The sequence below is a fragment of the Desmodus rotundus genome, chromosome X, assembly GCF_022682495.2.
Source record: "Desmodus rotundus isolate HL8 chromosome X, HLdesRot8A.1, whole genome shotgun sequence".
Classification (NCBI taxonomy): Eukaryota; Metazoa; Chordata; class Mammalia; order Chiroptera; family Phyllostomidae; genus Desmodus; species Desmodus rotundus.
The window spans coordinates 67733995-67752117 of NC_071400.1; the positions used below are offsets into that span (position 1 = coordinate 67733995).

The following is an 18123-nucleotide window of genomic DNA, read 5'->3' on the forward strand; positions in this document are numbered from 1 at the left end:
CTTGCTGCCTGTCGCTGCCCTCTAGATAAATAAAATTCCAGAGGCAAAGGTTTGGTGATAAAAGAAAGGAGTCTTTATTCAAAAAGTTCACAATTTTGGAATAACAGCTGTTCACATGGATTGGTCACTTAAGCCTATCAATTAAGGCCAAACCTAACTCTTGAGTTCTATCATTCCCTGTTAGTTTTAATTATCTTATTTCTATAGGGTTAGTTTACAAACTAAAACAACATAAGATCTAAAAGCTACACAATTTTGTAAGAATGGCAGGCTTCTGCCTCAGAGGTCGTCCCCTCTAGAACACCCAAAGAATAAACCTGGGATTCTGTGTAGGCCAGCCTGATCCTAAGCTGCGCCCGGAGTTTCTTCCAATCCAAAATACATTTCTCCACTGGGAAATGCAGGCAGCTGCAGCACCATCACCCAGGCATCCTCGAGGAAGAAGAGAGCCTGAGAGCCAGAGCCTGCCAACGCCCTCCAAGAACCCAAGAGTGCTTCTTTTATTTCAAATCTTCTCCTGCATAATTGCATGCACTCAGGAGCATTCAGCTTCTCAGCCAATCCTGTCCTAGGCTGTTTACCATTGCCTTGGGCAACCTCCTCCTACAACCCCTTCCTACTCCTCCCCAGTGATCTGATCTGACTGATGACCTGGACTTTCCAGTAAGGTCTGCCTGGCTACACTGCCTCAGGAGGTAATCACCTATTGTAATTGTGGACAACAGATGGGAACTGGGCCCGCTGCTCACTAGTCAGATAATCAACTCTAAGTGGGTTTCATGTCCTTTGTGAGAGCTCCATTCACTAAGATGGTGTTAGGAAAACTTCAGGACCTTATAAACACGAAGAGATCAACAGATTGTGCTTTGCTGAGGAGTGGAGGCTCTTGTCCTATTGCAAAGAGTCACTGGAAGACTTTAAGCTAGGCAGAAATCTTTATTTTAGAATTACTATCCTGTCAGTGGTGTTGAGATATACTGCTGAGGAGTGTGAGATGGGTGCAGGGAAGCTAGGAGGCTGTTAAGAAGTTCATGTGAGAAAAATTGTTGCCCCTGTGCAGAACTAGATGACTGCCTCCACACGTATGTCCTTCTCAGAGGGACAGGAAATAGAGAAGAGAAACAATGTTCACAGGGGGGACTGAGTTACCTACCTCTTGGACCTGTTGACTTAGAGGTGTTAGGGAGATGTGAAGCGGAAATTTGGATGTGGGGTTCTGGATCATGGGGGAGTAGACTGTGCTGGAATCACTGCTTTAAAGCTTCATGTTGGGTGGATGATTTTTAAGAAATAAAAAAAAATTATTAGATTTATTAGGGTGACATTGGTCAGTAGGATCATATAGGTTTCAAGTGTACAACTCTATGATACCTGATCTGTGTATTGCATTGTGTGCCCACCACCCAAAGTCAAACCATCTTCTGTCAGCATACATTAAGCCATCTCCACACACCCCTGCACCCCCTGCCCAGAGGTTGTAGAAAAAAGGGAACCCTCATTCACTGCTGGAAAGAAAATTTTTTATTATGGAAATTTTCAGAGACAAAAGTCAAGAAAATAGAATTGTGATATTGTGATTTATCTAAGAAATATGTATTTGGTCACAGAGCTCCTAAAAGGGTGGGAATTTCCTAAGTGATAAGAACAGTAAAGGTATATTAATATTCATAATAATCCCCTTTCAACTACACCTGAGTCTATGTTAATGAGGTGACTTTTGGAAAGCACCCTAAGGATGGGGAGAGAAAAGAGGGGCTGGAAATTTAGTGAAGTCACCAATGGCCAATGATTTAATCAATTGTGCCTATGTAATAAAGCCTCCATAAAACCCCAAAATGATGTGGTAAAGTTGCCAGGTTGGTGAACACACGGAGGTGCTAGGGGAGTGTCGTGCTTAGAGAGTACATGGGAGCTTCACACCCCGTCTCCATACCTTGCCCTGTGCATCTCTTCCATCTGGCTGTTCCTGAGTTTTATCCTTTTATAATAAACTGGTGATCTAGTAGGTAAAATGTTTCTGAGTTGGGCGAGCTGCTCTAGCAAATTAATTGAACAAAGGAGGGGGTTGTAGGGACCTCTGATCTATAGCTGGTTGGTCAGAAACACAGGTGACAATTCTGGATTTGTGACTGGCATATGAAGTTACAGGTGGGGTTGGGACTAAGCCTTTAACCAGTGGAATATGACACCATCTCCAGGTAGATAGTGTGAGAATTGAGTTGAATTATAGGACCCCTAGCTGGTGTTGTAGAGCATTACTTTGCAGTGTGAAACACACACACACACACACACATGTAAGTGTAATAAACCAAATTCCATGTACCCATTACCCAGCTTTGTTAATTACCAGCTTATTGTCAATCTTGTTTTATCTATATCCCCCATAGCTACCTCTTTCCATGACAAAAAATCCCAAATTTTATTTGTAAATATTTCCTTATTTGTCTGCAGAAGATCAGGAATCTTTAAAAAATATAGACACGATACATGATAACTCCTTGAAAATAACAGTAATTGCATATTTGTCAAATATCCAGTGAGTTCACATTTCTCCAGCTGACTTTCTTGTTTACTTTAAGATATGAATAAGGTCCCTACAACTGCATTTAGTTGATATGTCTCTATGTCTTATAAATCTCTCTTAATCTATAGGTTTGGATGGGTAACTTTTCGGAGCATTCTGGGTCTTATTTGTGTGAACCTGAATGATAACTAGTACTTGAACAAAAGAACTAGGTAGAGGAAGATAGTGTTGATGTAAGAAACATCCAAACCTGTAGAGAGTTTTTAGAAGAATTTATTTGAGTCAAACTTACAACTCTTTCAGGAAGCAAGATCTCCAACGCTCCCAAGAATGAAAGTTTTGCAATTTCTTTTAGGCATTGAAATTAAGGAGGGGACATAAGGAAGATTACATAGAGGTGGGAGAAAGCAAGGTGGGGATTGGATTACAGGATAGTTAGCAAAATTATACTTCTCGGGAGGGTGTCTAGCTTCTAAAAAGCAGGATTTCAAAGGTCTGTTAACCTTGATGCACAGAAACTATGGACAGGGCTTGCTTATGGCAAAAATAAACATTTTACTAAAAAAGTTATATGCCTGGGGTGTGACTAGCCACCATGATCTGTCCAGATAGGAATTTATGATCAGAGAACCTTGTGAGGTTACTTGCTGGAACCCTTTTTTTCATCCGCAATAGGATAGTGTAGGGATCCTGTTAACTGGAAGAATAATTTTGAGTTTTTTTTCCTCCTGAGAGGCATGATGCTTTTAGGAAAGCTTGATAATGTTCTTGTAGCCTCTGTCTCCTGTAGTTAATCCTCTGCACTGCTGCTATAGTATCTTCTAAATGTCAGGCCTGCTTATGTGCCTTCTTAGCCCAGAAGTCTCTGTGGCTTCCATTCATGTGAGAAATGTCTGCTATCAGGAGTGTGGCTTAAAGAAGCAGCTCATCATCTTCCTTGTACCAACCTCACTCCTTGACACCCTCCCTCTTTCTCCCAACATGGGCTATGCTCCAGCCATGCTGCTGTGGTTAATGTTCACTTTCCCACCTCATGCTGACAGCTTTATCTGTATATAGTTCACACTCCTCTTCTTTCATCCATGAAAGTCTGACTCATCTTGAAAGAAAGACACAACTGAGGAGTCACCTTTTCTGTGAAGTTTTCCTCAGCTACCTTTCACCGTGAAGATTTACTCATTCTGTTCTTCATTGTGCTACCTTTTTATGACTCTGTTTTGTGGTGCTTGTCACAATTTGACTGGCTTTTTTGTTAGTTATATGTTCTCTGGGCAAGCAAGGGTGTGTATGTGTGTAAGCTCAGGAGGGCAAGTACTGTGGCCTGGCCATTACTGTGTCCTCTCCTTAGCACCCGGCTCAGAGCGCTCCTTCCTGGAAGGCAGAGTATGTATGTTTGGTACCAGCTCTTAGAAGGATGAATAAAAGATTTTCTGTTTTTAATTTTATATTCATTTATTTGATCCCATGTCCTTGGGTCATTCATACATATTCTTTGACTAGTCCCTTCCCCTTCTATCTGCTGTTCTCCCCCTCTCCTCTGGCTGCTGTCAGTCTGTTCCATGTTTCCATGTCTCTGGTTCTGTTTTGCTCATTAGTTTATTTTGTTCACCACATTCTTTTTATAAATGAGATCAAACGGTATTTGTCTTTCACTGACTGGCTATTATAGCTTCTACACTGTATGTTTTATCAAGTAGACTGTTAAATATAATTTAGTTTTAAGCTGAGCTGAGTTAAAACCAGTGAGTAATTGTCTTATTCTGTCCTCATAAATACATAAAAGATTTTGTTGGGTATATGGTGTAAAGGGTTTCTTTTTATGTCATTAATGTTGACTCTGATTGTTGACTTGGGATACTTCATAGACACTAGTTTCATGACCCCCCAAAACTGCAACAAAAGCACAAAGCTCTAATCTTTCCAGATACTGCTTTGTTGCCTGCCAAAACCTAGGCATAAATTGGGAGGGGAAGGCATTATGTTCATAATTTAGGGAACTGACGCTTCCATGTGTGTGTAATCTGTTAATATGATTTGTAGCCAAGTTATAGTTTTTTATTTTCATTCTTTCAGCAACCATTAATTGAGTGATGACCATGTTCCAGACATTGTGTTGGGTTCACTGGAGCTTGCAATGTCATGGGGAGGACAGATACAAAATAACAATTATGTGGGCACTCAGTGCAGAGGAAGGAGTGGTTAACTGTGACAAAGGTGGTGCTGTTTCAGTGGCATACTGCAGGTGAATAGGAACTGACCAGGTAGATTGTAGGGGATAAAGGCATGGGGGCTAGGAGGGCCATGAGGGACTGGGTGACAAACCTCATAACAAAGACAGTGCTGAGAGCAGAGAGGTAGGAAATGGCCCTTTAGCTATTGTTTTAATTTTTAATAAGAAATATATATTATACATGGTGTAAAATCTAAATGGTTCAACAATGAAAATTAAGTTCTATCTTTCCTCTCAACCCTAAGTCATGAAAGTCCCCTCCCTAGAGACAGCCGCTGTTATACTTTCTTGTGTAAATCTTTCCACAGAGTTTTGCTGAGTTTATAAACCTCAGATAGATTTTCTTCTTATCTCCATGCAAAAGGTAACATGCTATATAACTTGTTCTGCACCTTGCTTTCTTTTTCAACCTAAAGTATTGGGCAGGTAATGTTGCTGCAGCCCTTTTAATATAATGGCTACAGACTCTGTTATGTGAGGGGACCACAATTTTTTTTAGCCAGCACCCTTTGCAAGAGACATTTAGGCCTTTTATAATAATGCATTATTATGCATCCCATGAAGTACATGGGGATAAGTGAGCTGCAGCCATAGAGAGCAGAGATGAGGGTTGTAAATATATTCAACCCTTACTTCAGGTTCTGCTAACAAACAAAAAGTCAAACATTTGGAACATAACCAAATAGAATTTCAAGAAATTAAAAATAGTCACTGCAATTACAAACTCAGTGGATAGGGTAAAGGACTGAAGAGGGAATTGGCAAACCAAATAATGAATATGAAGCAGTTATTCAGGAAGTGGCACAGAGAAGCAGAAGGAAAGTATATCTACATGCTGAAGTGCAATGCAGCATTGAGACCGTAGGAACCAGATCCACATGTCAATATGGGTGATCTTCCCAAGCATATTGTAGAGTGAAAAAAAGCAAGTTACAGAATAATTCACACCATATATAATCCAAAGTCATACAAAATTAATGTACAATGTCTCTCCGGAAAAAGTCCAGCCATTGTTAAACTAATGAGAACAGTTTGTACGACATTGATGGCAGCCAAGGAGAGTGGACTGGAATGTGCATGTGTGAACAATGACAACTTCACTGTACCAGTCAGTGGGGGCAGTACATGCCATTGAGTGAGCATGCGTACTGTGTGACCGTCACATTCAACATGACTGAGCGAGTAGAGCAACGAACCTGCATCAAATTTTGCATTAAGCTTGAACATTCCTCTGTGGAAACTATTTGGATGATTCCAAAGGCTTTCGGGGATGATGCAATGAATGTAGCACAAATAAAAGTGTGGCACAAATGCCTCAAAAATGGTTGAGAATCTGTTGAAAGTGGTCCACATTCTGGAAGGCCTGCAACAAGCAGAACACCTGAGAATGTTGAACGTGTATGGGCTGCAATCTACAAAGATTGGCAACTGACAGTGTGAGAACTAGAAGCTGATCTGGGGATTCCAAAAACTATGGTGTCTGAGATTTTGATGCAGGATTGTGGCATTAAATGTGTCGTAGCAAAATTCATTCCACAGCTTCTGCTACCAGAGCAGAAGGAACATCGTGCTGCAGTTGCTAATGATACTGGGAGAACAGTGTAAGTTTCCAAGGTGCTTACTTTGAAGGAGACTGACGTGTCATTGTCCTATGTACAATGTTTCTTGTATCTTGTATCTTGTTCACTAAATGTCTCTATTTTTCATAGTGCATGGATGGATACTTTCTGGACAGACCCTGCCATATATCTGCAATTAAACTCTAAGGGAATAATAAACACCAAATTCAGGCTAGTGGATTCCAGGGGTAGAGTGGGGGACAGTGGGGGACTTGATTGGGAATGGTACAAAGGGTGCTTAGCTTTCTTGGGAAGGTGCTGTTGATTAACTTGAGTGATAGCCACATAGATGTCTGGTAAGCCGTTCTTATCCTGAATAATTCTCGCAAAATATATTAAATACCACAGGTATACCTTGGAGACATTGCATATTCAGTTCCAGACCACCATAAAATGAGTATTGCAATGAAGTGAGTCATAATCTTTTTGCTGGTGGAGGGTCTTGCCTTCAATTTATAAAAAATGCAACATCTGTCAAGCACAATAAAGTGAAGCACAATAAAACAAAGTATGTCTGTATATAAAATAGTATATATATAATTTATGTACAGATAAAATGGAATAAATACCTCTGTATTCACTGTCCAGCTTAAGAAACAAAAAATTACCAGTACCTTTGAAATCTCCTGTATATTCCTTCTCAATTATGTTTTTCTATATCCCTTATATGTACTATACCTGTATTTTTAGGTATCTGATGTCCTTCATAATTAAATTTTTAAAGGGGATGCTTTATAGCCTTCTTATAATTATCTTCCTAGTATATATAATAATCAATTTGAATTTAAATCTTTGTCCCCCCTTTTAAGAATTGTTGCATTGGTCATCTAAGTAAAAAAATTATTGTGTGCCTATGACTAATTTTCTAAACATAACACATTTTCGACATCTTCCTAAGTATGTGATGTTTTAAAGGCATTAATGAAAATTACTCTTGGTCTGGCCTCATCATGTTTGATCAGGGAGAAGACAGGTATGATAGTTTCTTGGTTAGTGCCATACTTTCTCCAAAGCAGGAGTTCATGCTACAAGGTCAATATGGTAAAAGTCTCCTTTGGAAGATGGTGATACGAGAAAGGAAAACAAATAAACAGGAATATCTCTGGAGTTGGTGGGACCCTGTGTTAGAGTGGTGGGACCCTTTACAACTTCTCATTTGTAAGAGAAATATTTTCTAGTTGGGAGGTGGGATGTGAGTTAGCTGTAGATATATTGTTGATGGTCTAGAGAAGCCACCTACAGTTTCTCAAAAGGATAGTATACTAGTCAGCTGGGGCTATCATAACAAAATTCCACAGACTGGGTGTGGTTCATGAACATAAATTTATTTCCTCATAGTTCTGGAGGCTGGAAAACTGAGATCAGGGTGCCAGAAGGGTTGAGTTCTGGTGAGTTCTCTCTTCCTGGTTTGTACACAGCTGCCTTCTCACTATTTACTCACATGACCTTTCTGTGCATGAGTGTGCATGGAGAAAAAGAGAAATCTCTGTTCCTCTTCTTTTAAGGCCACCAATTCTGTTGGATTAGGACCCCACACTTATGACCTCATTTAACGTTGATTGCCTCCTAAAAGCCCTCTCTCCAAATACAGTCATATTGGGAGTTAGGACTTCAGTATATAAAGATTAAAAGAATACAATTCAGTATATAGTATAGTTTATTTTGGCTGATAATCTTTAAATTCAGGTGAGTTAAAATAGATTTTATTTTCTTTAGTTTTTAAAAAATATATCATCATAAATTAAAATTGAAGTACTATAAGCTGTTTTATTCATTTATTTTTCTCATGCATTCTCAAATCCCTTCCTTTTCACTTGTGTGTATCTACATATTTGCATTTATTTCAGTTTAAGACTTAACCATCCCTTAGTAAGTCAAGTAAGTAGAGCAGCAAATGTAGTTGCTGTTGTATCTTCCAGTTTCGTGGCCCTCTAAGATAACTGTGATTGGTGTATTTGTTTATTTGCCATTTAACTTCAGAGCTTCTAGGAAAGTAGATTCTGTAGAATACCTCATAAAACCGTTGGAAGGTTTTTAATCTGTAAGAGTACTTGAATTTTATTCATTAATTTGGGCCAAATTCTAAAGGCTGATAAATGTGGATATCCTTGGATTTTTATAGCAGATAAGAGCTTAAAAATATGTAATTGCTCCCTTACAGGTCAGAACTAAGGCTCTTTTCCCAGAACTTAAATGAGGTCATTCCTTGTAACAGATGACTACTGGCTAATGCCTTTATAGTCTACTGTGGTTTATGGAGTGGCTATGGTGGGTCAGATGTAGGGATGGCTGGCAAGTACCTTGAGCATTGCCTTCAGGAAAATTAGCCCTGGGGGTGAGTAACAGGCAGTTAAGACAGTCATAGTGCAGTGCAATTGTTGTTCTGATAAACAGAGTCACTATCAGAGACTATGTTCTGGAGATGCATGATGAGCAGGGCTGTCACATAAGGTTGTGTAGGTTGTGCCTAGAACATTCCAGGCAGCATCTTTCATGTTGAAGTCTGTGAGGGCCACCCTGATTGCCGAGAATCCAATCCAGTCCTGAGGGATCAGGAAGGACTTCCCTGCCTGTAAGAAGTAATATGTACTTTGTGATTTAAAGGATGAGTAGGTGTTAATCCAGTGAAGATGGTTAAGGAGGAGAGAGTGGGAAGAGAGTTCCAGGAAGAGGCTCAGAGGAAAGGCTGATTAATTTATTCCAAAGAATAACTGGTGTTTAGTGGAAAGTCTTTGCCTGTGCCTTTAAATAATGGGAAACAGGTTAAAGTGTGCGACAGTCTGCTGTAGTAACTTTGTAGTCTAGTCCTTTGGCAATTGACTTGAATTTGATTGTGTTTAGTGAAAGGGGAAATACATAAAACAGCAATTAAAATGTTGTAAATGATGACTCAAGTCCCAGGTACACTGTCATTGATTCTGAAAAATGTCAAAGTGTGAGGCAGAAACAAATAAATCATATACCTGATCTAAAACAGAAAACCAGCGCTATATTTTTAAGGGCCCTTAGACTAGTCTGGGAATCTGCTCGCCTCCCATTATCTTCTGCTTAAGTATAGCTGTGAATTTTAGTTTTAAAACATTTTATAGAAAATATGTTTAAGAATATGGGTGGTTAGTCATCCATTTTTTTGTTTGTTTCAAGGGGTTAAATTAGTGATATTCTTCTGTTCCCTAAAAAATTTGGAACCAGTTGGGAGATAAAGGAGCCAGGTGAATAGAGATCAAAATGTGTGTGTGTTTTTTTTTTTTAATCAGTGACAGGGCTTGGAGAGTGCGGTTTATGTGTGTGGCAATAGTGGGCTTTCTGAGACTGTAGCCCTAGATGAGTTAGAAATAATCCATCTAAGCCCTGGAGATGTTGAGCCAGGATAGGCCCACACCTGGAACAAGGCAAGTGTAATCAACCTACACTTGGGTATCATAGGACACCTCTAGTAAAAAGTTTAGTCATTGAGCCCATGTCTGCCTCCTTGGTCCTAGTTTTCAATGAAAGATTTGTGCTTTTTCATTCTATAATACATACACTAGAATGGGCATCTTGATTTTGTAAAGACTATCAGATGGTATGTGGTTTGTAGTTACCCACAGAGAAATGCAGTATAGCACAACAGTGATGGGAAGTTTATCCTGGTGTGTCATTCACAAGTTTCATGGGATAGTGAAATGATTTTTCCATGTCTGATTTCCCCAAATAGTTATCTAAGACCTAGAGTCATTTTCTTTCTCTTATTCCTGTCACATTCTGTATTTGGGGAAACTACTTAGAATTTGCAGTGTTTTTGATTCACATAAACTTGTTCCATATTGGTTTTAATCAAATATTTGGAATTTCAACTGTTGAAGAAGAGGAGCACTGGATTGGAGGTTGAACTCTTGGCTAATGGGCGTGATTTTCATTATTTTAGTTTCTCATATATGACAGAACTTTTGTCTTGAAGAGTTAGGAAATCGGTTTATTTCTTTAATTAAAGTCACCATTTATCAGGGCTGGCTTTTTGGTGATTCACAGGTTTCTGTTTTATTATTGAGAGTTATAAGGTTTGGAGCAACTTGAACTCTCATACATTGCTTGTGGTTGGGGTGGTTGACACAAAATGGTGTAGTAACTCTAGGAAATGGTTTGATGGGTTCTTACAAAGCTAAACATGCATTTGTCATATGATTGATCAATCCCATTCTGGGTATTTACCCTAGAGAAATGGAAACATGTTCACATAAAAACTTGTTCATGAGGGCCTGATCTCCAAACTATATAAAGAACTCACACAACTGCACTCCAGGAAGACAAACAACCCAATTAAAAAATGGGCAAAGGACTTGAACAGACACTTCTCCAAGGAAGACATACAAAGGGCCCAGAGACATGAAAAGATGCTCAGCATCACTAGCCATCAGAGAGATGCAAATTAAAACCACAATGAGGTACCATCTCACACAGGTCAGAGTGGCCAACATAAACAAATCAACAAACATGTTGGAGAGGATGAGGAGAAAAGGGAACCCTAGTACATTGTTGGTGGGAATGCAGACTGGTGAGGCCACTGTGGAAAACAGTATGGAATTTCCTCAGAAAACTAAAAATGGAACTGCCCTTTGACCCACCAATTCTGCTGCTGGGATTATACCCTAAGAACCCTGAAACACTAATCCAAAAGAACCTATGCACCCCAATGTTCATAGCAGCACAATTTACAATAGCCAAGTACTGGAAGCAACCTAAGTGCCCATCAGCAAATGAATGGATCAGAAAACTATGGTATATTTACACAAGGGAATTCTATACAGCAGAGAGAAAGAAGGAGCTTATACCCTTTGCAACAGCATGGGTGGAACTGGAGAGCATTATTCCAGTGAAATAAGCCAGGTGATGAGGGAAAAATACCATATGATCTCACCTTTAACTGGAACATAATCAACAAAAGAAAAAAGCAAACAAAATATAACCAGAGACATTGAAGTTAAGAACAATCTAACAATAGCTAGGGGGGAGTGGGGAGGGGACAATGAGGAGAGGGGATTACAGGAACTACTATAAAGGACACAGGGATAAAATCAAGGGGGAGGGTGGAGGTGGGGGAGGGAGGTGGGACTGGCTGGGGTGGGGTGGAGGAATGGGGAGAAAAGGCATAGAACTGTAATTGAATAACAATAAAAATTTTTAAAAAACAAACAAAAAACTTGTTCATGAATGTTCATAGCAGCTTTATTTGTGATAACTAAAATCTGGAAACAAGCCAAATGTCCGTCAATAAATAAATGAATAAACAACCTTTGGTATAGTCATACAATAGAGTACTACTCAATAGTAAAAAGTAATGGATTGTTAGCTCACATATTACTTTGGTGAATTTCAAAGACATTATGCTGAGTGAGAGAAACCAGTCTGAAAGGGTCATATATATACTGCATGGTTCCATTTATTTAACTTTGAAAAGACAAAACTCTAGTAATGGGAAACAAATCAGTGGTTTCTGGAATTAGATAAGGTGAAGGTGTAACTGTTAAGGAATAGTGTGAGGGAATTTTCTTGGGAGTTATAGAGCTGTTCAATATCCTGATTGTGGTCGTGCTTACATGAATCTATAAGTAGTTAAAATTCATAGAACTGTACAACAAAAGAAAATAATTTTATTGTGAGGCAATTTAAAAAGTAAAAAATAAAAAGACAGCATCAGGGAAGTTTATAAAAAGAAAGAAAAGAAAAAAATAAGCCACCAACTAGGAGGAAATATTTATTTTGCATTTTTATTGTTGTTCAAGTACTGTTGTCTCCATTTTCCGACCACCACTCTCCACCACCCCCGCCTGCTACCCTCAATCCTTCCCCCCTTTGGCTTTGTCCATGGGTCCTTTATACAGGTTCCTTGACGACCCTTCCCCTTCTTTCCCCCGTTATCTCCCTCCCCCTACCCCCTCTGGTTACTGTCAGTTTGTTCTTTATTTCAGTGTCTCTGGTTATATTTTACTTGCTTGTTTATTTTGTTGATTAGGTTCCACCTATAATCATATATTCAATAAGGAACTTGTGTAAGAACATATAAAGATCTCTTAAAATTCAATAAGATGACCCAGATTAAGCAGGGCAAGAGATTTGAATCAATGGACATTTCATCAAAGAAAATATACAAATGGACCTTAAGCACATAAAAAGACGCTCAACATCATCAGGGATTAGGGAAATGCAAATTAGAACCACAGTGACATACCACTTAACACTCTCTAAAATAGGTATAATCAAAAGAAAATGTGTTGCTCAACAGAAGTGTTGTTGAGCATGTATATAAACTGTAACTCTCATACACTGCTGGTGGGGATATAAAATGGTACCCTTTCCCAAATGGAAAACAATTCAGTCCCTCCAGTAAATTCAATAAAAAGGAGAAAATGGTAAACGTAGATTTACGTATGACGCAGTAGTTCCACTCCTGGGTATCTACCCTAGAGAAATGAAAACATATGTCAGCGTACACTTGTATACGAATGTTCGTAACAGCATTATTCTTAATAGTAAAAATTGGAAACAATCCAAATGCTCATCAACCGGTGAATGTATAAACAAAACCTGGTGTATCCATACCACAGAATACTATTTGGCAGCAGAATAATGAAGTACTGATACCTTCCTTCCACATGGATGAACCTTGAAAACATTATGCTTGGTGAAAGAGGCCAGACACAAGATACTACTTGTATTGTATGATTCCATTTTTATATGAAAAGTCCAGAAAAGATAAATCTATGTAGACAGAAAGTAGCTCAGTAGTTGCCTGGGGCTGGGAGTAGGGAACAGGGAACGACTGCAAATGGAAATGTTCCAAAATTAGATGGTAGTGATAGTTGTACAATTCTGTGAATATGCTAAAAATCATTAAATTGCACACTTAAAATTCATGGATTTTATAGTATGCAAATTGTACTTCAATGAATTTTTTTAAAAGTATTTCACTACATATTTAAACAAGTAACAAAAATATTTGAATGAATTCTTGAAACTAATATATCTATGAATAGCCCAGATGCATAGTAAGTAGCAGAACAAGTAAAAAATATTGAAAAGCCTATAACACTCATTCTCAAAAACAGAGTCACTTAAATGACCCCCAAACCTGAAAAGTCATTGTCACTGCTGGTATGGATCTATTGCATTGTCTTTATTCACTGAATTAGAAATCATTATCACTATCTTCAAACAGTGTATAACTGGATCTGGAATGGGATGCTTTCAGATAAAGCTTTAGAACTCAGAGCAACCCCAACAGTGCTGTAAATAAACCCACAGTAGTGGCCAAACCAAAGTGATGATTATCAACTCTCAGTAGCTCCTCTAAGGGAAGGTGAGGTCTTAGTAGAGAGGAACAGTGCATCCATGCACCTGTTCCCCAATTCCTTAACAAAGGCTTATTGATAGAGACATCTATACATTGCACCTGGTGGATGGCTATGTAGGACTACAGCTGACTGAGAGTCCACTTGTTCAACCATTCTCGCAATAACTTCAGTCACAAAAGTGGAAATTGGCACTGGAGTAATGGGGGCTGGCTTCTTTAATGACTTCATGGGATTTTTGAGCCACACTTTGTCCATAATTAAATTCCTTCCTCATACCATCAAATTTTGGATGGAAATATACATAAACTGTATGTAGGGTTTTTTTGTTATGTCTTTTAAAATTAGAAAAGTCGGTCTTGAAGTTAAGAACAATCTAACAATGGACAGGGGGGAGTGGGGAGGGGACAGCGAGGAGAGGGGATTACAGGAACTACTATAAAGGACACATGGACAAAATCAAGGGGGAGGGTGGAGGTGGGGGAGGGAGGGGGTTTTGGCTGGGGTGGGGTGGAGAAAAGGCGCACAACTGTAATTGAATAACAATAAAAAATTAAAATTAAAAAAAAGAAATGTCGGTATTGTATATCATCAGCACAATATGCCAATACAGTTATAAAGTGAGTTTTTTCGTACCCACAAGTTGAAAGTCTTCAATTTTTTGACTGAAAAATTCTTGAATTTTTGAAGCTTTGTTTTAAGCTATATCAAATGTCAAAGGAATTTCATCCGTATTTGCTTTTTGTAAATGGTCAAAACTAAATTCTTCCCTGACATTAGTCACACACCTGTGAAATCAGTGATCCTCTCTTTATCAGCTGCTATCTATGTGCTATTTTTCTGGCTTACATACATAGTAGATTATCTCTCTTTGTCATCTGGAATTCTATGATGTTGACCCAGGAAAATCACTCATGCCTCTGTTGCTTTCCATTGTTTTTTTTTTTTCCTGAATACTTAGCATTCTGAGCTTTGAAAAAATCTAGTGTCATGCTTTAATTCCTTGTAGTTATGACCTCTTTACAGTTTGGCAGATGAAAATATGCCATTCATGTTTGCTCCATGCCTTTGTCCTAATATGTTATTCTTTGTAGAAGTGGAAGATGCTAAACATGAACTTAATATCATAGCAATGATTGTTCATTTGCTCCGTGGACTACAGTGGTAATAAATAAGAATCTAAAATGTTTGAGGAGTTACTTAAACTCTACCTTGAATTAGAAGTATATATCCTGTTGGTTGGTATAGGTGCAACAGAATATATTTTTGGTCAAAACTATCAGGACCAGTATTAACTTTGTTATCTTTGTTGAGATGTTTTGTTTTTTTGGTTTTTTGCCATGTTTTACCACAAGGGGCAGCATCATCACCTTCATTGTGTCCATTTAATCTTTAACATGGATGCATTGGGCTCAGGTAGGGAGGGAAAGATTTAAAAACTACTATATAAAAACAATATATATCACCTAATAATGCTTATAGATATGATGGTGATGGTTAATGGGGGGAGAGTGTGAAGGCATTTCCTGTAATTGAGAAATTTGTCTGCAAATATGAACCTCCTATAAGGAAAAAAAAACTCGTGTTTCTCCTTTGCTCTCAGTACTCACAGTGAACATTTTTGTGATAAGATATGTGGGAGTTTTCCCACACCAAGTAATTTTCAAACTCTGTGCTGGATACTGACTGGGTGTCCCACAATTTTATTCATTTCTAATACTATCTACCTGGAAATAGTATCAGATCCTATAATTAAGGGCTGAGTCCTACAAGACTGCTGCCCCTCCCATTTCAGTGGCAAGTCACAAGTCCAGGTTGTCACCTGTGCTTCTGACCAATAGACTATAAATCAGAGGTTTCCCCAAACCCCCTCCTTGGGTTTGATCATTTTATAGAGTATCTCACAGAACTCAGGGAAACAGTTTACTAACTTATTATAAAAAGATATAACTCAGGCACATCCATATAGAAGAGAAGCATAGGGCAAGGTACGTGGGGACACTGAGTTTCTTTGGTCTCTGAGTGTACTAGTCTCCCAGCACAGCACCTCTGCTTGTTCACCAAATTGGAAGTATCTGGGTTTTCTGAAGGCAAAGATAAGCCTTTTACTAAAGAAGTTACATGCCTGGAGCCTGACTACCCATCATGACTTGCCCCATTAGGAATTTGTGATTACTGTATATCCCCCATGAAGTTGCTTTCTGTAGGACTCGTTTTTCATCCACATGCCTAACTACAGAGTGAAGTAAGAATAAAAAACAATATTAAGTTTGATCTAAAGTGGAGAATGAACCCCAGAGAGCCCTTAGCAGCCCTCCTGCCACCAGCATCCATTACTGTCACAACTGGGGAGGAACCATGGCTGCCACAGTCAGCTCTAGTCACCACCCTCATTACTGAAACCATGAGCAGTGGGGCTGAGACCCAGCAGCTGTCTGATACACTTCCTCAGCCCTGCCACCAATCAGTGTGATTCCATGGACAGAGGTCAGAGGCAGTGGCAGCCCACTGGTCATCACACTGAAGGTTTGGGGAAAAATAAAATTGTTCAGTGTTAGAAACAGGAATGGTTTCATCCACAGGAATGACACCAAACAGTATGCATTTGTACACTGGCCTGCCATACAGAAGAGTTACCCCCAGAAAGCACCACCCCAGTACAGGAGGTAGAGAAACTATAGAATTTGATGTTATTGATGGAGAAAAGAGTGCAGAGGCAGCAAATGTTGTAGGCCCTGGTGGATTTCCAGTGGCAGACAGTAAACAAATAGCAGAATGTAACTATTATAAACATTATAAACATTATTGGGGTCCTCTGTGTGTTTACCAGCAAAATTACTTGAATAAAGAGAATGGAGAAAAGGAGAGATTATAGAGTGCCCCTAAATGCCAGACCCAATTGCATGCACACCTTTCCCCATACGGAGACCCCACTATAGGTGTTAAGAGTATATTCCAATCCTGTCTAAGGAGGAGTGATGGGGGTGCTAATAATCAGGGTGAAGGAGAACAAAGTAGACCAAGGAGAGAGATCACCAATTGGGAATATAGACCACGACTCAGAGCCCCTCCTCACTTAGGACAGCAATGAAGAGGAACAGGAAAATCAAGAAAAGACCCAAGGTCCCAGGCACCTCAACATAGGTGCCCCCAAAACTTTGATTACCAACATAGACACCCAAAAAGCCCTAAACCGCAAGATGGCAAGAGACCACGGTTGGAAACTCAGCTCCGAGGCTGAGCAGGAAGAGGATGAGGACTTGCAATCTATACTATCCTCTGGGTTAGATGCCCCCAAAAGAAAATGAATATGAAATTTCAGCAATTAAGACCTAAACAAATGATTGGTGCTGAAGACCTTAACTGTTTGCTTTGTGTCCATTAATCAGATAAGTAGAACCACCTGCATTATGGGGTTTTTATTATTTTTCTCTAAAGACACCTCTTTTTGGTAATGACCAACATGTTTTTTTAAAGTCTAGTATTTTTCATATACCTTAAAAGGTTTGGAAATTGTTTCATATCTGGTCAATTTGATGTTATTAAAACCTGAGTTTTAATTTGTAATAAAATTTTATAACTTGATTTTTTCCACAAAAGGCAGCAAACTGCAAGTATCTAGTAATACAAGTCAATACTACTAGTACTACTACTACTAGTACTACTACTACTACTACTAGAGCAACACAGAGACAGAGTTTGGCTTAAAGAACTCTAACTTTTCCTTAGATTTTATATATTGTTTGTTCTTTGACAATGTCTTGTGAGTTCTCATATGTCTTGGTGATAGGAGACATTATAGAACATGTACATAGAATATAGTAAATACTGTTCATTCTTTTTATCATGTAACTTTCTCCTTCAATGGCAAAATGAGATGGGGGGATATTTTACCCTTCTATCTTTTGCTATTGCTAGCAAAGAACTGAATGTAGAGAGACGTCTGAATTTTTCCTCCTAAGGGAGAAGTATAGAAAGTGGTAGTGGTTTATGTATTTTTCATATTTCACTCACTTTTCCTTGAGCATGTGTGACTCATCAAGGACTCCTTCCTCACTCATGGAATTGAAAGCTTATACACAACTTTTTTGGGGGGAGGGGGTTCTTAATGGGAAAACCCTACTAAGAAGAAATGAGACTTAAAGACTTGCAGATAATTATTTTAGTCATATCATAGCCACAGGCACAAGAAGTTGGCTCCACAGTCCCTAAATCATGACTACAAAAATGTGCACTGTGGTGTTTAGCTCCCCAAGGGATGCAATTACTTTCTCTATGAGACCCAGCCCTTGAAATGAACAAACAAAAGCATTTCTTTTTATCTTCTTCCTCTGGTATGTGGCAAAGCAAATTGTGTTTGTTGCAGCTAGAAATTTGCGCAGCCTGGGTCCTTGGTTGGCAGATGGCAGCAGGACTGTCCTC

General features: G+C 39.0%; 1 protein-coding gene across 1 annotated transcript in view; it reads left to right on the forward strand.

The window, feature by feature from the left end:
• The window catches only part of SLC9A7 (solute carrier family 9 member A7), a 171683-nt gene that overhangs the window by 63110 nt on the left and 90450 nt on the right, over positions 1–18123 (forward strand). The gene's annotated exons all lie outside the window — the stretch shown is intronic.